The 22,581-nt window shown below is 45.9% G+C and overlaps 1 long non-coding RNA gene across 1 annotated transcript; it reads right to left on the bottom strand.

The window, feature by feature from the left end:
• Window positions 1-5,997: 5,997 nt before the first annotated feature.
• Window positions 5,998-7,487, bottom strand: LOC147117272 (uncharacterized). The gene is made up of 2 exons (XR_015078282.1): window positions 7,374-7,487; window positions 5,998-6,346 (listed from the first exon to the last, which is right to left on the bottom strand). It is a non-coding gene; the product is annotated as an uncharacterized LOC147117272 (long non-coding RNA).
• Window positions 7,488-22,581: the final 15,094 nt, after the last annotated feature.

The following is a 22,581-nucleotide window of genomic DNA, read 5'->3' as shown; positions in this document are numbered from 1 at the left end:
CCACGGATGTTGCCTGACCTGCTGAGTTTTTCTAGCATTTTCTGTTGTTATTTCTGTACTTCAGTCTTAAGTTTACCCTCTGTTCAGTAAATACCTGTTTTATTGTTCTCCTGCCGTCCGTGTATTATTGATCCTCGGACACTACACTGGCGACGAGTAGGTTCGAACTCACCTGCAGTACTGCATCACCTCACGGGGATCTTTCCCTGAGAAGAAGCTTCTTGGAGGTCGAAGTCAGAGCAACGGGCGTCGACCGCGGGCAACCGCCCAAGGATCCCTCGGAGTTCGGAGAGTTGCAGGAGAGGCTGTGGAGAGCTGGGCTTGGCTCCCCAGTCAAGGTGTTCCAGCAAATCGTGCTGGTAGCAGGTAGTGCGCTGACCCTTCCGGACTGCGGCGGGCTCGAGCTCGATCGAGCGGCTCTGCAAAGGGGCCGTGCAGCGTCGTCGGGAGGAAAAGAGAGAGAGAGAGGGTGGAGCACACAGGGCGCGGTCGGTGCTCAAGAACCGGGCAGCGTAGAGAAAATAAAACGAGGGGAAGGAAAAGTGAGACGCGCCGAAGCCGCGGGTCGCCGCCATTACCCTGTAGAACGCTAGGAGCAGCGTGGCAGCAAGGGGAAGAAGGAAAAGCACGGGAGGCGCCATTTTATTCCATTGGGGAAGAAGGAAAAGCGCGGGAGGTGCCATTTTATTCCATTGGGGAAGAAGAAAAAGCACGGGAGGCGCCATTTTAAATCACTCAAGATGCCGAAGAGTGGCAGTATCACTGCTTTTGACAACGAGGTAGAAGACTGGACCACGTATGTGGAAAGAATTGAAGTTTACTGCAAGGCAAATGAGGTGGCCGGTGGAAAGAAGGCGTCGGTATTATTAAATTTGATGGGCGCGAGAACGTACGGCCTATTGCGGAATTTAATTACCCCAGCTAAACCAATGGAGAAAAGTTTTGAAGAGATTGTTAATATCTTACAGGAACACCTAAACCCTACACCGCTGCTGATAGCAGAAAGATTCAAGTTCCATAAAAGAAACCAGCACAAAGATGAGAGCAATGCTGACTATCTTATGGAACTACGCAAGTTATCGAAGCACTGCCAGTTCGGAGCAGGACTGGCAGACACCTGACGGGATAAGTTTGTCTGCGGGCTCCAGAGTGAAGGAACCCAGAAATGACTACTTTCGGAAAAGGTCCTGACGCTAGAACAGGCTTTCAGCGTGGCAGCATCCTACGAAGCAGCAGCATGGGGAGCTGCGGAAATACAACAGAAACCACAAGAATACAGCGCTAACGAAATGGCGTATGGAGCAGAAAAGTGCTATCGCTGCGGCAGAACAACCCATGATCAGAAGGACTGCTGGTGTAAGGACAAAGTATGCAGGCAATGTGGGAAAATGGGACACATAGCAAGAGTCTGCAGGTCGGGAAAGAAAACCAACACTACAAGAACTACTAAGGAAAAGTACAAGAAAGTAAAAAAAAGACAGACAGTAGTTCGGAAGATCAGGAGAGTGATAATGACTCCGGGAGCAGGAGACTAAGTTGTCTAAAGTTACACAACGTGATCGCAAAGGAGGATCACCGAACCATTTGGGTCACCCTCATGGTAGCAGGGTCCCAAGTAAAGATCGAATTGGATACAGGATCAGCCTTAACTGTCATGAATCGACGAAACTATGAGCGGCTATTCTCACACATACCCTTGAAGGACATGTCCATTGTATTGAAGACATACACGGGGCAAAAAGTCTACCCCAGAGGAAAAATAAGGGTGCCAGTTAAATACAACGGCAAGGAAACACAGAAACTGTATCTATATATACTGCAAGATGGAGGACCACCATTATTGGGACGTGAATGGATCCGAAAAATACAATTGGATTGGCATTCCATTCAGGCGCTAACTGTGACTGACAAAAAGGATGATGACGTCACACCTGGACGACTGTCAAAAATTCTAACTGACGCGAAAGAGGTGTTCCAACAAGGACTTGGGACTCTAAAAGGAGTAAAGGCAACGATAAAAATCGAAGATAACGCAAACCCAAAATTTTTTAAGGCCAGACCGGTACCGTACGCGATCCGCCCAGCCGTTGAAGCAGAACTGGAGAGTCTGGAGCGTTCGGGTGTGCTGTCCAAGGTGGACTGGAGTGAGTGGGCCACACCCATCGTTCCTGCAATGAAGAAATCATTGAGCAGCACGCCTGGAGAGCCGAAGAAGGTTCGCATCTGTGGGGACTTCAAGGTAACTGTGAACCCAGTCCTGCACACAGTACAATATCCACTTCCATGGATAGAAGATATTTTCGCCTCACTATCTGGAGGGAAATGCTTTACGAAGATTGATCTGGCCCAAGCGTATCTACAAATGGAGGTGGAAGAAGCTTCTAGGAAATACCTCATGATAAACACTCACAAAGGCCTTTACCAGTACAATCGACTGGTATTCGGGGTAGCATCAGCCCCGGCTATTTGGCAGAGGGCGATGGAACAAGCCCTGCAAGGGATCCCGCGGACCCAGTGTTACTTGGACGACATCCTGGTTACGGGCGAAAATGACAGTGAACACCTTGCCAACCTGGAGCAGGTGCTCACTAGATTACAGGAATATGGGCTACGAGCCAACCGCCCCAAATGCGAGTTCTTCAGCAGACAAATCTCGTATTGTGGCCACATGGTTGATGAGGAAGGGTTGCATAAGTCGCCAGACAAGATTGAGGCTGTAGTCAAGGCTCGAGCACCGGAAAATGTGTCGCAACTGAGGTCGTTTCTCGGGTTGGTGAACTACTACCATAAGTTCTTGCCGAATTTATCTACAATTCTGCACCCACTGAACGCCTGCTGCAAACTGGAGTAACATGGAAATGGAGTGATGAGTGTAAGCGTGCCTTTCAGAAATGTAAATGCCTAATCACTTCAAAAGAAGTGTTGGCCCACTACAACCCAACACTACCGATTCGGTGGGCATGTGATGCGTCTCCCTACGGCATTGGAGCGGTGCTGTCACACAAATTCCTTGACGGTTCAGAGAGGCCAATAGCCTTTGCGTCACGCTCGTTAACCTCAGCCGAGCGTAACTACGCCCAGATTGACAGGGAGGCCCTCAGCCTGGTGTGGGGGGTGAAGAAGTTCAATCACTATCTGCACGGGCAGAAATTCACCCTACTGACTGGTCTCCATTTTTAACCCAAAGAAGGGCGTTCCGGTGATGACGGCGCAACGGCTGCAAAGATGGTCACTTTTTCTAGGGGCACATCAGTACGACATAGAGTACAAGGGTACAAAACAGCATGGAAATGCTGATGGGCTGTCGTGCCTACCGTTGCCTACGGTAGAGGAAGCACCTGCAGTGGACCCTGTTGAGATATTCCATGCGACCATAGTCGAATGTCTACCTGTTACAAACTCAAGTATAGAGAAGGAAACCCGAAATGACCCGACATTCTCTCGGGTCTATGATTTGACGGTGAAGGGATGGCCAGCACATGGCGACTCACTGTTGCCAGCATTCTTGCCAAGGAGAGAACAGCTGTCAGTGTGCCGGGGGACCTTGATGTGTGGATCCCGAGTGGTAATTCCACCCAAGTTGAGAGATAGAGTGCTCAATGAGCTTCATGAGGGTCATCTGGGAGAGGTAAAAATGAAAAGCCTAGCCAGGGTGTTTGTGTGGTGGCCGGGAATCGATAAAGAAATCGAGGATATGACCAAGAGATGCACAGGATGCCAGAAGGTCCAAAACGCTCCACCACAGGCCCCGCTACACCCATGGGAGTGGCCCTCATCTCCATGGCAACGGGTACACATTGATTTTGCTGGTCCATTTATGGACTCAATGTTTCTAATCGCCGTGGATGCCCATTCGAAATGGCCAGAGGTTATCAAAATGTCCTCCACGACCACGGAGAAAACTATTGCAGTCCTATGGACCATCTTCGCCAGGAATGGCTTGCCAGAACAGATTTGCTTCGGCAATGGGCCACAGTTTGTGTCCGAGGATTTCCGGAGGTTTCTGAGGAATAATGGGGTGAAACATTACACATCTGCCCCATATCATCCAGCCACAAATGGATTGGCTGAGAGGTTTGTTCAGACCTTTAAAAAGGCAATAAAGGTGATGTATAATGACGACATACCACTACAACACAAGGTAGATCATTTCTTCTTTGCTTACCGGAATGCGACACATGCAGTCACCAACCAAGCTCCAGCCATAATGTTCTTCAACCGAAGGCTAAGATGTCACCTGGATTTGCTAAACCCAAACATAAGACGAGATGTTGAGGATAAGCAATTCCAGCACATCAATGAGAAGCCAACCAGGAGCTTCAAGATAGGGCAACCAGTCTTGGCCTGCGACAACGAACAGAAAAATGGCAGCCAGGAACGATATGCACACAGCAGGGACCACTAATGTACACAGTGGACGTTGGAGAGAGTATCGTGAGACGCCATGCTGACCAGATTCTAGAGTCACAGGAACAAGCCAAACCCATACCATGAGCATGTGCACCTGGTAATGAACCCGAAGTACAGATTGCGTCTACCTCAGAAGCAATGGTATTGGAAGCTGACGAACCAACCAATGACAATGAGCCAGAATCGACTCCGCCGCAAGAACAGGATACTCGAGAAAGGCGCTATCCAGTCAGGATCAGGAAGCCTCCTCAAAGACTGAACTTATAAATAATTATTTCAGTTGATGTTTTAGTACAGAGAAAATTGTAATTGTAATTAGTTATTATTTAGTTGTTAAATGAATGTTATGTACTGTTTATCTAAAAGGGGAGGAATTGTTGTGCATGTACCTTTAAGAGAAGAACTGATTTTATACTGCAGTACCGGCAGTGACCACACCTGTATAAAAAGCCATAGCAGGCTTCTGTACTTCAGTCTTAAGTTTACCCTCTGTTCAGTAAATACCTGTTTTATTGTTCTCCTGCAGTCCGTGTATTATTGATACTCGGACACTACAGTTTCGTTTGAAAGATGACACCTCCGACAGTGCCGCATTCCCTCAGTACTGCACTAGAGTGTCAGCCTAGATTCTGTGCTCAAGTCTCTAGAGCAGGACATAAACCCACAACATTCTAACTCAGAGGCGAGACTGCTAACACTGAGCCAAGGCTGACACACTGACCTCTAGGATAGAAGGAAGTAGAAATTTCCACTGCACCACTCTGTTTTGATGTCTTGCCATACTAATGCAAAGCCCTCTTTTGCCACCTTTCCTGTCTGAGCATTTGCATAAAATGATTTTTACTTTGCTGATGGACTGTAGACATTCCAGCAGGCTACAATCTCCCATCACTTTACACTTTACTAAGTGCCTCTCAGGCTCGCTCCATTGATTGCAGACAGCAATTAAGGCAGACGACTACAAATGCACTGGTGAACTTTGCTTGAAATGCATTGTATTTTTGTTTGAGCCTTACAGTGACTTCTGCAGTGCTCCCTCCTCCATATTTCTATTTGAATGCTTCCTATCAAGTATTCTTTACATTGGCCCAGATTTTGCTGTGGGTAATGACGGCGACTGTCAATGTTCTCCGTCATTACCCCTCTGAAACTGACCGCAACTGTAAGATTTAGTGCACATGCATATAAACGAGGAAATCCTGAAGTTGCAGTCAGTCATTCAATGCTCCAACACAAGCTGTGCTGTGGGTGCCCCCCACTCCCCGCCAAACATTGCCGGCAATCAGTGAAATCATGGAACTGATGAAAATTTGAGTTTTCCACACTAATATCGCTGTATAATATCCCAGTAAATGTTAAGCCTTGTTAGAATATGTGTAACTGGAGTTTTAACAGCGTATTGACTCCTAACCAACCATTCGGGCCCTGAAAAACTCATTTTTATATTTGTGGAATGTCAAATTTCTCCATTATGACAAAAATTACTAATTAAAAAAAAAATTAAAGTTTGTTCATGATTTCAGCTTCTACCTTATCTGCATGTGAAAGTCCCAGTATTTATTTCACTCTCTGTAACAGTTTACAAAGTGAGGCTAAAGCTGCTTTTTATTTCATGGTTTGCTGCCTGTGAGAATTCTTCAGTGTGATTGGTTGCTTAGCAATCTTGATGATGTTATGGATGTTTCAATTCAATATTCCACTGGGTCTGCTTTGCAAACCATCCTCAGTTGCTGCCTTTCTCCTTCAGTCATCTTTACTTCCCAAATTGACTGCAGGCATTAGGAGCCAACCTACCAAAAGTCACTCTCAGCCTTCCTCCATTGCTTCTGAACAGCAATTTACTCACTCAACTTCAAATATACTGCTCACATTTGCTTCAAATGCACTCCTGATCATCCTCTGTGACACGCAGTTTCGCCCTCAACCTCACAATGCCCTGCAAAGGTAATACAAATTTATTCTCTTTGCAAGCAGATCATTTCTTTTGCTTTAGACACAACTTTTCAAATTACACAAACAAATACTTTGAAAAAGTTCACCTGACAACTGACAGAGAATACATCCAGTTCGTTCACTGCTGTGCAATGGGTTACTGCTTCTGCACCACTCTGCTTGCCAGCATTGTATGTTTAAGCCCTACACCTGCTGTGTGCAGTGCTCATTCCTCCACCTTTTTCTTTGAAGCCATCCCATCAAGTAATCTTTACTTTGTAAATTGATGCAGCCATTACACATACAACCAGTTGTCATCATAATATTGTGCCATAAGTCCATTTCCACCCTGCACTTTTAGTGGTTGAGAGCAATTTGGTCATCCGACTGAAAATAGATGGATGGATAGATTTTTGGACTCGAGGGGAATCAAGGGACATGGGGATCAGGCGAGAAAGTCAAGTTGAGGTCGAAGATCAGCCATAATCTAATTGAGTGCCAGAGCAGGCTCGAAGGGTCATATGGCCAACTCCTGCTTCTTATGTTCTTATGTTCTACACTGGAAAAATCTGGTAGAAAGATAGTGATGCAGAGCTTGTGAGCAATTGAACCTGTGTGCCAACACTGCCCCCTAGCTTGCAAAACACTCTCTTGGCCAGCTTTCTCTTCTGAGCCTTAACGTAAGACTGTCCTTACTTTGTAAATGGACTGCAGGAATTGCCCATACTACTCATTGCCATTACTTCACTCTTTACTCAGTGTCTCTCAGCCTCGCTGCGTTGATTGTGGACAGCAATTGAATGAGTTCTAAAAAAGTGGACCTTGACACTAGCAGAGAATGGTTTCGATCCATTGACCTCTGGGTAATGGGCCCAGCATGTTTCTGCTGCGCCATTCTGCTCATCTGTAGCAAACTAATATTCCACTGGATCTGCCTTGCAAACCATCCTCAGTTGCTGCCTTTCTCCTTCAGTCATCTTTACTTCCCAAATTGACTGCAGGCATTCTCATATGACTAGGAGCCAACCTACCAAAAGTCACTCTCAGCCTTCCTCCATTGCTTCTGAACAGCAATTTACTCACTCAACTTCAAATATACTGCTCACATTTGCTTCAAATGCACTCCTGATCATCCTTTGTGACACGCAGTTTCACCCTCAACCTCACAATGCCCTGCAAAGATAACACAAATTTCTTCTCTTTGCAAACAGATCAATTCTTTTGCTTTAGACACAACTTTTCAGAATTACACAAACAAATACTTTGCTAAAGCTCACCTGACAACTGACAAAGAATACATTCAGTTCGTTCACTGCTGTACGATGGGTTACTACTTCTGCACCACTCTGCTTGCCAGCATTGTCTTGTTTAAGCCCTACACCTGTTGTGTGCAGTGCTCATTCCTCCACCTTTCTCTTTCAAGCCATCCCATCAAGTAATCTTTACTTTGTAAATTGATGTGGCCATTACACATACTATCAGTTGATAGAATCATAGAATGGTTACAGCACGGAAGAAGTCCATTTGGACCATCGAGCCCGTGCTGGCTCTCTGGAAGAACACTTCAGCTAGTCCCACTCCCCCGCCCTTTCCCTGTAGCCCTGCAATTTATTTTCCTTCAAGTACTTATCCAACTCCCTTTTGAAAGCCGTGATTGAGTCTGCCTCCACCACCCTTTCAGGCATTGCATTCCAGATCCTAATTACTCGCTGCGTAAAAGAGTTTCTCCTCATGTCACCTTTGATTCTTCTGCCAATCACCTTAAATCTGAGTCCTCTGGTTCTTGACCCTCCTGCCAATGGGAACAGTTTCTCTCTATCTACTCTGTCCATACCCCTCATGTTTTTAAACAGCTCTATGACACCTCCTCTCAATCTTCTCGGCTCTAAGGAGAACAACCCCAGGTTCTCCTGTCTATCCACATAACTGAAGTCCCTCATTCCTGGAATCATTCTCATAAATCTTTTCTGCACCCTCTCTCAGACCTTCACATCCTTCCTAAAGTGCGATGCCCAGAGCTGGACACAATACTCCAGTTGAGGCTGAACCAGTGTTTTATACAGGTTCATCATAATTTCCATGCTGTTGTACTCTATACCCCTATTCATGAAGCCCAGGATCCTGTAAGCTTTTTTAACTGCTTTCTCAACCTGCCCTGCCACCTTCAACGATTTGTGCACATATACCCCTAGGTCTCTCTGTTCATGCACCCCCTTTAGGAGTGTACCCTTTAGTTTATGTTTCGTCTCTTCATTCTTTCTGCCAAAATGCATCAATTCACACTTTTCTGCGATAAATTTCATCTGCCACGTGTCTGCCCATTCCACCAACCTATCTATGTCCTCTTGAAGTCTATCACTGTCCTCCTCATTGTTCACTATACTTCCAAGTTTTGTGTCATCCGCAAATTTTGAGAATTGTGCCCGGTACACCCACATCCAAGTCATTAATATATATCAAGAAAAGCAGTGGTCCTGGAACCGACCCCTGGAGAACACCACCTTCCTCCAGTCTGATAAACAAACGTTCAACACTACTCTCTGTTTCCTGTCACTTAGCCAATTTCGTATCCACGCTGCCACTGTCCCTTTTATTCCATGGGCTTCAACTTTGCTGGCAAGCCTATTATGTGGCACTTTGTCAAACACCTTTTGGAAATCCATCTACACCACATCAACTGCATTACCTTCATCAGCCCTCTCTGTTACCTCATCAAAAAACTCAAAGAAGTTGGTTAAACATGATTTGCCTTTAACAAATCAGTGCTGGCTTTCCTTAATTAATCCACACTTGTCCAAGTGACTGTTAATTTTGTCCCTGATTATTGTTGCTAAAAGCTTCCCCACTACTGAGTTTAAACTGACTGGCCTGTAGTTGCTGGGTTTACCTTTGCACCCTTTTTTGAACAAGGGTGTAACATTTGCAATTCTCCAGTCCTCTGGCACCACTTCCATTTCTAAGGAGGATTGTAATATTATGGCCAGTACCTCCGCGATTTCTTCCTTCACTTCCCTCCGAGTCCTAGAATGCATCCCATCTGGACCTGGTGACTAATCTACTTTAGGTACAGCCAGCCTTTCTAGTACCGCCTCTTTATCAATTTTTATCCCATCCAGTATCTTCTCTACCTCCTCCGTCACTATATCTATGGCAGTATCTTCTTCCTTGGTGAAGACAGATGCAAAGTACTCATTTAGCACCTCAGCCATACCCTCTGCTTCCATGCATAGGTCTCCTGTTTGGCCCCACCCCTCCACTTACTACCCATTTACTACTTATATGCCTATAGAAGACTTTTGGATTACCCTTTATGTTAGCTGCCATTCTACAGGAAACTCTCGATTTACCGGTACCCAAACAACCGGAAATCTCGGTTAACCGGCAAAATTCAGGAGTAGGTTCAGTTAAGTTTTTCTTCATATTAGTGGCCGTTTCTTGATTCTTGGCTGTGTAATCGGAGGTTCCTGCACTACAGGGACACATGGTCTGTGGTCGGGCTCCTTGCAGTTGTTGCTAAGCAACAGGGAAGCTTGGATTTGTTGCTGTGTATGAGCTCTCGTACCTTTTAACTATAACTCTCTGTAATCCGGACTTTTTGATAAACCGGCACCACGCCGGTCCCGTCTGTGCCGGATAAAAAAGTGTTTCCTGTATTCTCATAACCTCTCTTTGCCCCTCTTATTGTCTTTTTCACTTCTCCTCTGAACTTTCTATATTTAGCCTGATTCTTAGATGTATTCTCGACCTGACATCTGACATACGCGCTCATTTTCTGCTTTCTCATATTATCGTTCGACAAGTCCATTTCCAGCCTCCAGTTTTATTGGTTGAGAGCAATTTTTTCAGCAGAATGCTTCTTCTTAAATATATTTAGTGACTTGGCCTCCACAGCCTTCTGTGGTAGAGAATTCCATAGGTTCACCACCCTCTGAGTGAAGAAATTTCTCCTCATCTCAGTCCTAACCAGGGGAAACATCCTCCCTGCATCCAGTCTGCCTAGCCCTGTCAGAATTTTATACGTTTCAATGAGACCCTCTCATTCTTCTAAACTCGAGTGAATACAGGCCTAGTTGATCCAATCTCTCCTCATACAATAGTCCTGCCTTCCCAGGATTATGGCCGTAAAGGGAAAAGAGGGACCCAAGGAGGTATAATTGCCACCCGATTTGACACAGGCCTAAATGCAAGATGCGGCTCTTAAAGCAGTAATTAAGGAAAAGGAAGGTGGGAAGCCTATGGAGGGACCTTTTGGAGCAGCAGACGTTGTGGTTAAAAAGGGGATGTTATTCAAGGGAAATAGGTGGGCCGTGCCCATGCAATACAGGGAAGAATTCTTGCAACTAGCTCATGGGGGTCTGGGGGCCGGACATCCAGGGCCAGAAACGACTTGGAATAAAGTGGTGGTTGTGGGATGGTGGCCCCAGCTCAGGGAAGATGTAAAGGAGTATTGTTTAGTGTGCGCCGCAAATAATCCAGACCCCCACCGAAGGAAGGTTCCATTGGGACACACTAGGAGGGTAGAGGGACCGTGGCAGTCTATACAAATAGGCTTCATTGGGCCGCTGCCGACTACAAAAAGGGGCAATAAATATTGTCTGGTGTTGATGTATACCTTCTCAAAATGCGTGGAAGCTTTCCCATGTAGGGCGGGTACGGCGCGAAACACTGCTAGGATCCTGGTGAGGGAAATGTTCTCCCGATGGGGACCGCCCCTCATAGTAGAATCAGATCAGGGAAGTCATTTCACTGGACTGGTTATGCAGGCCACCCTGAAGCTCCTAGGGATACAGGGAAAATGCCATGTAGCCCATAATCCCCAATCATCGGGTATAGTAGAGAGGATGAACCGCACCTTAAAAGAGAGGCTTAGGAAAGAGATAGGAGAGGTCCCGAAGAGATGGGATGAGTTCCTACCCCTGGTCCTAATGAACATCAGAGCCAGCCTCTCCAAAAATACGGGATACTCCCCGCATGAGTTAATGACAGGGAGGTCGGTGAGGACCCCGACTCATGTGTTGGTGCCGATCCTGACAGAAACCCAGGTTAAGGAGATCACCCGGGATAGATTTGTTAGGGATTCGCATGATACTCTAAGGAAGTTGCATTGGGAGGCAGCTAATAACATGGGAAGACAGCACAAAAAGAACACAGGAGTGGAAGGTTGGGGATCAGGTCATGGTCAGAAATTACGTAAGAGTAGGGGCATTCGAGCCATTATATAAAGGACCATATAGTATAGAGAATAAGGCAAGCCCTATGGTCTATGCGATTCAACTGCCAAGATGAATAACATGGTTTCATATTAACCAGTGTAAACTCTATGACCCCGAAGAGAGGAGAACAAACTGGGCCAAGGCCCAGGTACAGTCATGAGTTTAATCAGGGTAAGCCTTTCTCCCATGCCGTGGGATGATGAGGATAACTCAGGGGATGGAGCGGTAAGAAGTACTCGGGTGCCGAGATCCAGGATGCCCTGGACGCCTCCTCCTACACCACCCCCGGGCCTCAAGAAGCCCAAACCTTGGGGAAAAAGAAAAGAAAAGCAGTGATTGAAGCATACAGTGTAGATATGTGTATAACTTAAGTATGACCTGTGAAGGGGAGAGCCCTCACAGAGCAGTGCTATCTCTTTGAAATAAGGAGTAGATTGCCTTTCAAAAGCTAGGCTTTATTAACCTTAAAAAACCAGCAAGTACATGTTGAGCACCCAGTCTCAACCAAACTGTAGAAAACTGAATTTAAGATGGCCACCACAGGTCACATGGAATCAACTAACCAATAAGTTTACAGCATATATCTCAAGGCAGGAAAACAGGCAACCAATTACAATGCTTCTTATAAAACAAGAATAATCACCACACTCTTATTTTCTTTTATAGAGGTGAGTTGAACCAAGGACGCAAGATGAGGTGGACACTACGGCTGGGCGTGTGGGCGATCCTGATTGGAGCAGGGTGGGGAAATTGGGGAGACACCGAGATGTTCTTTACTTACGTGTACATGGGAGGAACCGGCCCCACCGTAACTCAAGGGGGAGCGACACGGGGTACTAATGGTACAGTTAAATACTCCCATGATGGAAATTGGCCGGGTTGGCTAGGGTCAAATTGCACCAAGTATTCAAGGCAAACCGGGGACAAAATGGGGGAAGTATCGGTGTCCTGCCCAAAAGTAAACATCACGACCAATAAGGTACGGGTGAAAGAGGGTAGACGGGTTTGTCTGGAATGTAAGGGGAGTACCCCCATGGGACGGTGGTGGTGGTTACGGAAGACAGACAAAGGTAAAAATAACGCATCCACGGATTGGGAAAAGTTGGGTAATAACTCAAACAGGCGGATTATGGGAACTAAGGAAGGTAAAAATTGTGTTGGGATAAATGGTGGAAGAGGGAGCAAGGAGTTTATGTGTGCGTGGTTGAGTCAGGGCACAACTGCAGGGGGGTGTTGCCATTGCTTTCAAACGGCAGTGGCAGGACTCCGGGTCTGGAATGAATTGGACTCCGAGTTTTGACTCTTGCGTGATCCCAGATCCTCTAAAGGCAGTCAATGCTACCGAACTGATTGTGAGCGAGATAAAGCCTCTACCTAAAACCCCAGAGACTCAGGGTACAGAGGTTAAATGCCCCATAATGACACCCGGGCCTAAAAATGAGCTGGTGTTGATCCCAACAGGAAAAATGATGTATCATACCATGTATTATGAGGTAGCATCTGTTATTCTTAATTTAAATGAGATACCCACCAGAGACGGAAAAATTGTATGAGAAACTGTTAAAGGAAATGTTCCGGCAATTCTATGAGAAAGACTATAGGGATGAAAGTCGGAGAGAATTATATAAACCGGTTAACAACAGCCACACGGGCTGGGGGAGACGAAAAGGGGGATTGATCAATGACGCGGACACGGTATTTAATACAGGGACATCACTGGTCAATAGTATGGACAATGCTCAGTTGCAAATACAAGTGAATACCCTAAGGGACCAGCTAAAGAAAATACTGGGGGAGGGTAATAACATTGAGGGACAAGAATTGCAGGAAGACCAAGTGATGACAATTTGCCTGAAGGAAATAGTAGCTGAGCTGGAGACTCACGCCCAGACCATAAACGTACTAATAAAGGAGGGCCAAAATGTGTCGGACCGGGCAACTCAAAATGATGTGTGTGTCATGTACGGTGCCTGGCTGTTAAACGAGGGGCGTAGTAATCTCGAGGATTTGAAACAAGGTCACGTACCATCATGGATTAGCAACAGGCACCTCAAGGCTTTAAGTGCTTGCAACAACCTCATGAATCCGTGTCAGCTACGGTCAGCCTCCGAAGCATACCCAGTCACGGTCAACTGCGGTCATAATAAACAAACTGTAATGGGGATAGTCCTAAAGGTGCGGATGGATCAGTCGCAACGACCCGCACCGGTATACTGGGTGGAAAATATTGGTGTCATTCAAAATGGGATACATGTGAAGCATCATAAAACCCCTCTGTATGTGGTTAAGTTGGGAAACTCTATAACTGGCACTAATCTGGAGGGATGTCAGGGAAGAGGTACACATGTGGTGTTGTGTCCTTACCATCTGAATCCTTTTGATCGGCCAGTATGTGGGTTTAAATACGGAGGCGGGTAGCCTATCAGCTGTATCATGGAGGTGATGGCTCACAGCCATGTCCCGCCCCAGGTTGCGTACAAGGGTAACGGGACCTACTGTGTCACCACTAGCGAAAGCCAGTACAGAGTATACAATGACACCTGGTGCCCGGTCCAAGACTCTATCTTTTGCTTCAAGCCCCAGGTAGAGACCCAGGTAGCACAGGAAAGGATAATCCCTATCTCAGATCACAAACCAATCGATATCACAGTTTTGGATATGATATCCCGCTGTTACCCGAACACTTAACTAAACTATTAAAGGACATAGAGTTGTCCCAAAAACATTATTACACACTACAGCAAAAGAAAGAGAAAGCGAGGAATGAAATCGAAGAAATGATTAACCCTCCGTGGTGGGATGTCGGACTCAATATTGAGATCCCTCCTTGGATTCAAATCGCGTTGCATATATTGGTGATTGTGGAATTGATTACTATGTTGTATCTTAATATTATCATGTAAACAAAAAAGGAAGGCTAAAAGGAGAAAACTTAAAAGATTATTGAAACAGGAGGTTTGGGGTGTTTGAACTGAATGTATATAAAAATAAAAGAGAAACGTGAGATTTGGTTGAGACCGGAAATGCACTCAACGGCAAAGAAGAATTCGCCGGGAGTAATGTCTCTGGTATAAAACAGACATTAAAGGGGGGGGTGTAAGTTTCATGGAAAATGTGGCCCCAGCACAGGGGCATGAAACGGTTAAACTTCGAGGCACAGAAAAGGTGCCAGTCATCAAAGTCTGCAGTTCTTGGAGAACACATTGATACTGGACAATGAAAGCTTTAACTCTGAAAAGGACTTTGACATTGAACTGTGGGGCCTTGAATCATGATTGGTTTCGATGGGAAAAATTTACATCTGGAAAATGCTCTGAGTTCAACTGAAACAATGGGGGTCACGATCGACTTCCTGACATGAATGGAAGACACACTAGTCCTGAGCAGACAATCAGCCAACCGCAAATACACTGGCAAAATCTGTTAGAAACACAGTGATGCAGAGCTTGTGAGCAATTGAATTAGAGTGCTAACACTGCCCCCTAGCTTGCAAAACAACCCCTTTATCAGCCTTTCTGTAAGACTGTCTTTACTTTGCAATTGGACTCCAGTTGAGGCCAAACAGTGTTTTATACAGGTTCATCATAATTTCCACACTTTTGGACTCTCTGCCCCTATTCATGAAGCCCAGGATCCTGTAAGCTTTTTTTAACTGCTTTCCCAACCTGCCCTGCCACCTTCAACGATTTGTGCACGTATACCCCTAGGTCTCTCTGTTCATGCACCCCCTTTAGGATTGTACCCTTTAGTTTATGTTTCCTCTCTTCATTCTTACTAACAAAATGTATCGCTTCACACTTTTCTGTGTTAAATTTCATCTGCCACGTCTCTGCCCATTCCAGCAGCCTATCTATATCCTCTTGAAGTCTATGACTGTCCTATTCATTATTCACTATACTTAAAATATATCAAGAAAAGCAGTGGTCCTAGAACCGACCCCTGGAGAACACCACTGTGTACCTCCCTCCAGTCTGATAAACAAACATTCAACACTACTCTCTGTTTCCTGTCACTTAGCCAATTTTGTATTCATGTGGCCACTGTCCTTTTTATTCCATGGGCTTCAACTTTGCTGGCAAGCCTATTATGTGGCACTTTGTCAAACACCTTTTGGAAATCCGTGTACACCACGTCAACCGCATTGCCCTCATCAAACCTCTCTGTTACCTCATCAAAAAACTCAATCAAGTTGGTTAAACACGATTTGCCTTTAACAAATCAGTGCTGGCTTTCCTTAATTAATCCACACTTGTCCAAGTGACTGTTAATTTTGTCCCTGATTATTGTTGCTAAAAGCTTCCCCACCCTCGAGTTTAAACTGACTGGTCTGTAGTTGCTGGGTTTATCTTTACACCCTTTTTTGAACAAGGGTGTAGCATTTGCAATTCTCCAGTCCTCTGGCACCACCCCCGTTTCTAAGGAGGATTGGAAGATCATGGCCAGTACCTCCGCGATTTCTTCCTTCACTTCCCTCAGCGTCCTAGGATGCATCCCATCTGGTCCTGGTGACTAATCTACTTTAGGTACAGCCAGCCTTTCTAATACCTCCTTTTTATCAATTTTTATCCCATCCAGTATCTCCTCTACCTCATCCTTCACTATGTCTATGGCAGTATCTTCTTCCTTGGTGAAGACAGATGCAAAGTACCGTTGTGTTTCAGAGGAGGCGTGCATCATGTCGGAAAAGTGCTAAAATCAGCAAGGTCTCTCAAAATGGGATTATAGAGGCAATTCAATGGTTGTTAAGGGCCCATCCTGCCTCTTGGAGGTGGGATGGAGACGGGATCAGAAACCACGTATTTGGGAAAATTGCTTGGAGGCGGTATGGAGGCCCAGTCGGGCCCGCCCGCTACTTTTTGCAATTTTAACACCCCACACGCCTCCATTCCCACCTCCTCGAGCCTGGCAAAATCCAGCCCAAAGTGTCTGCAAAGGGATATAGATAGGTTAAATGAGTGGGCAAAAATTTGGCAGATGGAGTATAATGTGGGAAAATGCGAGGTTAGCCACTTTGGAAGGAAGAATGAAAAAGCAAATTATTATTTAAATGAAGTGAGACTACAAAATCCTGCGGTACAAAGGGATCTGGGGGTCCTAGTACATGAAACACAAAAAGTTAGCATGCAGGTACAGCAAGTAATTAGGAAGGCTAATGGAATGTTGGCCTTTATTGCAAGGGGTATGGAGTATAAAAGTAGGGAAGTTTTGATGCAACTTTACAGGGCACTGGTGAGACCGCACCTGGAGTACTGCGTATGGTTTTGGTCTCCACATTTAAGGAAGGATATACCTGCATTGGAGGCAGTGCAGAGAACATTCACTAGGTTAATTCCTGGGATGAAGGGGTTGATGTATGACAAAAGATTGAGCAGGTTGGGCCTATACTCATTGGAGTTTAGAAGAATGAGGTGACCTTATTGAAACATATAAGATTCTGAGGGGGATTGACAGGTTAGATGCAGAGAGGATGTTGCCCCTAGTGGGTTATCTGGAACTAGGGGGCATAGTTTCAGAATAAGGGGTCGCCCATTTAAGACGGAGATGAGGAGGAATTTCTTCTCTCAGAGGGTCGTGAATCTTTGGAATTCTCTACCCCAGAGAGCTGTGGAGGCGGAGTCATTGAATATATTCAAGGCGGAGATTGACAGACATTTGAACTACAAGGGAGTCAAGGGGTATGGGGAGAGAGCGGGAAAGTGGTGCTGAGGCCAAGATTGGATCAGCCATGATCTTATTGAATGGCGGAACAGGCTCGAGGGGCCGATTGGCCTACTCCTGCTCCTGTTTCTTATGTTCTTATGTTCTTTTCCTAATTAACTTTTAATTATCTTCACAAGCAGTTCTACTAAACAAACTCCAAATTCTATCTGTAGAGATTGATGTAAAAAGACTACTGAGCACTTGGTTTGAGTATAAAACAAGGCTTTAAGCAACTGTTTCAAAACCATGAGATTTCTAGTTACAACACTGCTTCCTGGTTACAGAAACATCCTGAGCAAGCTGGGCCTACGCCCGAGTATTTATACTCCTTAGATGGCGCCACCAGCTGGGCGCCCAGTGTTACTTCATGAGTCATGATAAGATTCATGACATCCTTCCCGCCTGAAAGTTTTGGAAGTCCGACGACTTCCTTCTAGTGGATTAGGCAGACCACGAATAGGCGCAGTCTTTTAAATCTTCACTTGTGGCTGGAAGGCACGTCTCCTCGGACCGTGTCTTGGTCCCTGGGTCGCTTGGTCTGTATTGGTAGATCGACGGGGCCCGTGTTGCCTTGATCGACCTGCGGAAGACTGGGGAGATCGTGACTCCGGGTGTAGGTCCCCACAGGCGCAGAGCTGGCGTCATCTTGATTGGTAGCCGGGGATTGACCGGCGTCCTGGCTTCGGGTGGCCATCCCATGGGAAGCGCTCAGCTCCCCGAGTTGATCCGGTGGAGTAGCCGGCAGATCCCTTGATGTCCCAGGTAGGGTGTCATCCTCAAAGGAGCGCAGAGCGTCGGTATCATTACCATGGGTTCCTCTACCAGTTGAGTCTGTGGGACTGGTTGGACAGGGAGCCAGATCTCGTAGTGAAACGGTGGACTCCCGGCCATCAGGGTACCGCACATGTGCATAAGTGGGATTAACGTCCGTTAGTTCCACCTCGTCGACGTGGGAATCGTTTTTGGAAGATCGGATGAATCTTCAGAGCAGCATGGGGCCAGGAGCTGCCAACCATGACGGCAGGGACATCCCATGAGTGGAGCGACGCTGGAACCTGAAGAATCGCTCATGAGGAGTGACATTGGTGGATGTAGAAAGAAGAGACCCGATGGAATGCAATGTGTCAGGGAGCATAGTTTCCCACTGCTGGTCTGGTAGGTTGCGTGACCTCAGTCCAAATGATAGCGTTGTATCTCTCAACCTGTCCATTACCGATGGGATGATACAGTGTCGTTTTGCTTGTGGCGATTCCCCGTTGGGAAAGATAACTGTTGAGTTCGCTTGACATGAAGGAGGCACCCCGATCAGAGTGGATGAAATTGGCTGTACCGCAAAGGGAAAAGACCTGATCGAGGCATTTGATCACTGTGGAAGTAAGCATATTGGGACAGGGGAAAGCAAAGGGAAAGCATGAATATTCGTCCACCATAGTAAGTAAGTAGGTGTTTCGCGTTGAGGAAGGCAATGGCCCTTTAAAGTCAATGCTGAGTCGCTGCATAGGCTGCATAGCATGTATGAGCGAGCCATCCGATGGACGGAAGAATTGCAGTTTTAATTCCGCACAGATTCTACAGGTGGAGCAAGTTCTTTTGACATATTCCATAGAAATTGGGAGATATTTGGATCACACAAAGTGCAACATACGGATAACACCAGGATGGCATAAGTCAGTATGAAGGTCCGCAAGAGTCGAAGTTGACATAGAAGAGCAGAATGCACGCGTGAGGGTATCCGAAGCCACATTCTCTTTGCCGGGTCGATAATGTATGGTGTAGCCAAAGGCGGCCAATTCCATCCTCCAGAGTTGTATTTTGTTATTCTTGATCTTAGTGCGTTGCCGGTTATCCAGCATAAAGGCCACGGAGCGCTGATCGGTTATAAACGTGAAATGGTGACGAGCGAGAAAATGATTCCATTTACATACTGCTTCGATGATGGCCGTAGCCTCCTTCTCGACAGGAGGATAATGGAGCTCGCTACCCTGCAAAGTTCTGGACAGAAATGCAACTGGTCAACCACCTTGATTCAAGGTAGCCGAGATCGCCACATCTGATGCATCGCACTCGACCACGAAAGGGAGATTTTCATCAATGGAACGAAACGTGGCTTTTTCCAGTTGTCGCATGAGGAGGTTGAAAGCTGAAATAGCCGTTGCCTCCAACGGAAATGACTTTGCATGAAGCAGGGGCTGGATCTTGTCGGAGAAGTGAGGTATCCACTTCGCATAATAGGCGAACATGCCGAGTGCCTGATGAAGAGAGCCAAGATTCGTAGGGGGAGGGAGCTCCTGAAGCAGACGAAGTCGCTCCGGATCCGGTTTTATGACACCGTTGCCCACCCAGTAGCCAAGGATGTTGACTGATGGTACTGATTTCACAGATTTGGACTCATTTAAGGTTAAGCTGTGACGACGGAGAACATCAAAAAATTTCTGGAGATTGGCATCATGCTCCTTCTGGTCATGACCAGCAATGGTGATATTATCCAGATATGGAAAAGTGTCCGGTAAGTTCTCCTGTTTGACTAGGCTATCCATTGCCTGTTGAAAGACGGCCACCCCATTGGTGACCCCAAATGGAAGGCGACAAAACTGGTAAAGCCGACCATTGGCCTCAAAAGCCGTATACTTTTTGTCAGAGTCCTTTAATGGTACTTGATGGTATGCGCTCTTTAAATCAAAAGTTGAAAATACCTTGTAGTTGGCAAGGTTATTGACCATGTCATCAATGCGTGTTAGTGGGTATGTATCCAAGTCGATATACTGGTTAATAGTTTGCGAGTAATCGATGCAAAGACATTTCTTGTGTTGCTTCAGAGGATTTTTAACAGCGATGACTTGAGCCCGCCAGGAAGATGAACATGGCTCAATGATACCGTCAGCTAGAAGGCGAGAGATTTCTGCCTCGATAAAGGATCGATCATCTTGGCTGAAACGTCATGATTTAGTGACTATGGGCTTACATCGGGGGGAAAGATTGGCAAACAAGGAGGGCTCATCGAGCGAAGCCGCCGAAAGCACACAAAACAGTACTTTGGAAATAGTAAGCTCCAACTTTGACCCTCCAAACTCGAAAGTGAGTCTTTTGTGTTGTTTCTGGAAATCCTGTCCCAGGAGCACATCACTGCATAGGTTTTTGAGCACCCCGAGCCGGGTGGAGAAGTAAATGTGGCCATTGAGAATAAGGTCGACAAGACAAAGGCCAGAAGAGTTGGTGGTCAGTGTCATCAGAGCCATTGCAATTTCCCTGTCCGAGTGGTAAATACGCAGTTTTAACTTACTGACAGCCCACTCACTAATGAAGCTGCCAGAGCTGCATGAGTCGATTAGTGCACTCAAAATGTGTCCATTTACCGAAATCTTTGTGGCTGCATGGAGCAGACTTTGGGGAAAAACAGCTGTGATGGGAGGAGGAGCAGTTTTACCCTTGATAGCTGTAACCTTAATAGTGGTTCTTGGGGGAGGAGCAGTGTTATAGATAGTAGCTGCAAATCTAACAGGGGCTCTCAACCGGTATACCTTAGAAAAGTGGCCTTTTTTACTAACAGAGGCTCTTGACTGGCATACCTTAGAAAAGTGACCTTTCTTACTGCAATGATTGCAGGTCGCGTTACGAGCAGGACAAAATTTCCTATAATGGAATGCACCTCCACAGAAGAAACACTTCCTTCCAGATTGCCAAGATGCCGCTAGGGCAGGGTCATCAGCAGTGAAGGCTTCTAGGGTAGGGTTGTCATCCGTTAGGTTAGAGTCATCATCAGTGAGGGCTTCCGCCCGAGACCTATCGAAGGAGTCATTAAAAGTGATAGCAGCAGCCCGTGCACGTGGTAAAAGATAGGTATCTGCATTCCTCTTTGCTAAGTCCAGGGAACATGCCTGGTCATAGGCAGCCTGTAACTCGAGGGTTTTATTCTCCAACAGACGCTGGCGTATGAAGGGAGATGTAATTCCGTTATTAAAAGATTCACGAATTAGCTCCTTCTGGTACTGCTCAGCTGTGACAGCGTTAAGATTACAATCCTTGCTGAGCCTGCGAAGCTTTTGAAGGAATTCATCAAGTGATTCCCCAGGTTGTTGTCGAGTAGTGGCCAGTAGATGACGAGCAAAAATTTTGTTTGGGGCCTTAACATATAGTCGCTGTAATATTAGGATAGCAGAGTCATAGTCTACACAGTCTTCGATATAGTCAAACACATGAGGAGATACATAATTGGCAAGTATCTCTAATTTATCAGGAACATTCTCACCACACACCCTGAGGAAGTTGCTGAAGGTACTGTGGCGGAGCCACTGAATGACTCTGGGCAACTGTACATAATTCCCTTTAACAATGTTCTAACACCAGCCTAAGTCTGTACCATTGTGTTAGACATTACTTCGTTTTGTATATAGTGTTTGTATGCACGGGGCGTGGCCCCTTTAAGAGCACGGGAAAACACGGGTAAACGCGATGACGTCATGTCGCAAACCACGTGACTGCACAGGCAGTCCTCGTGGAAGCTCCATCTTGTACAGACCTGTTTTCGTGGTTCTCCTGTATCGATCTTAACAAACTGTTTAAACTCGTTTAGTTTTGCATTAAAAGCCTGTTTGTTTGATCGCCTGAGTCGACCTCAGTTCTTAGTTTGGAATTCAGCAATTCTTACAGTACGATACCAGTGTTTCCATACCTTAGCAGTTGTAGGTGAATTCGGGTCCAGGTCAAGATGGGCGGGTCTGAGTAGTTTGTCCATGATGGATTGATTACTACGTCGGAGTTCCCTTCTACAGTTGAAGTCATAGCTGGCTGTTCCCGAAATTACTCAGAGCATGGAGCCGATACACAGTTGATTAAATTGATGTAAAAAGACTACTGAGCACTTGGTTTGAGTATAAAACAAGGCTTTAATCAACTGTTTCAAAACCATAAGATTTCTAGTTACATCACTAGTTCCTGGTTACAGAAACATCCTGAGCAAGCTGGGCCCATGCCCGAGTATTTATACTCCTTGGACAGCGCCACCAGCTGGCCACCCAATGTTACTTCATGAGTCATGATAAGATTCATGACAGAGATTTTAATATGTTTATTAGTAATAATGGAAGAAACATAGGTTGGGCCTTCACTGACCAAATTAAATATACATTAACAAAGTCGAAACCGTAACTTACAAACAACAGATAACTAGCCTGGCAGGGCCATCCAATGGGCCCCCGTGTGGAATGTTTATGTTTCAACTAATCTAACTGATTAAAAAGACAGTCTCAAATTCTAATGCGAGCTTTCCAGGAAAATGAAACTTATCATTTAAACACAGTATTATTTGTGTAGCCATATACATTTTTAG

Source organism: Somniosus microcephalus, chromosome 5, assembly GCF_052327205.1.
Source record: "Somniosus microcephalus isolate GS21.2 chromosome 5, FLI_Smic_1.0, whole genome shotgun sequence".
Lineage (NCBI taxonomy): Eukaryota > Metazoa > Chordata > Chondrichthyes > Squaliformes > Somniosidae > Somniosus > Somniosus microcephalus.
The sequence above is the reverse complement of the archived record's forward strand: the minus strand, read 5'-3'. Positions and strand labels throughout refer to the sequence as shown.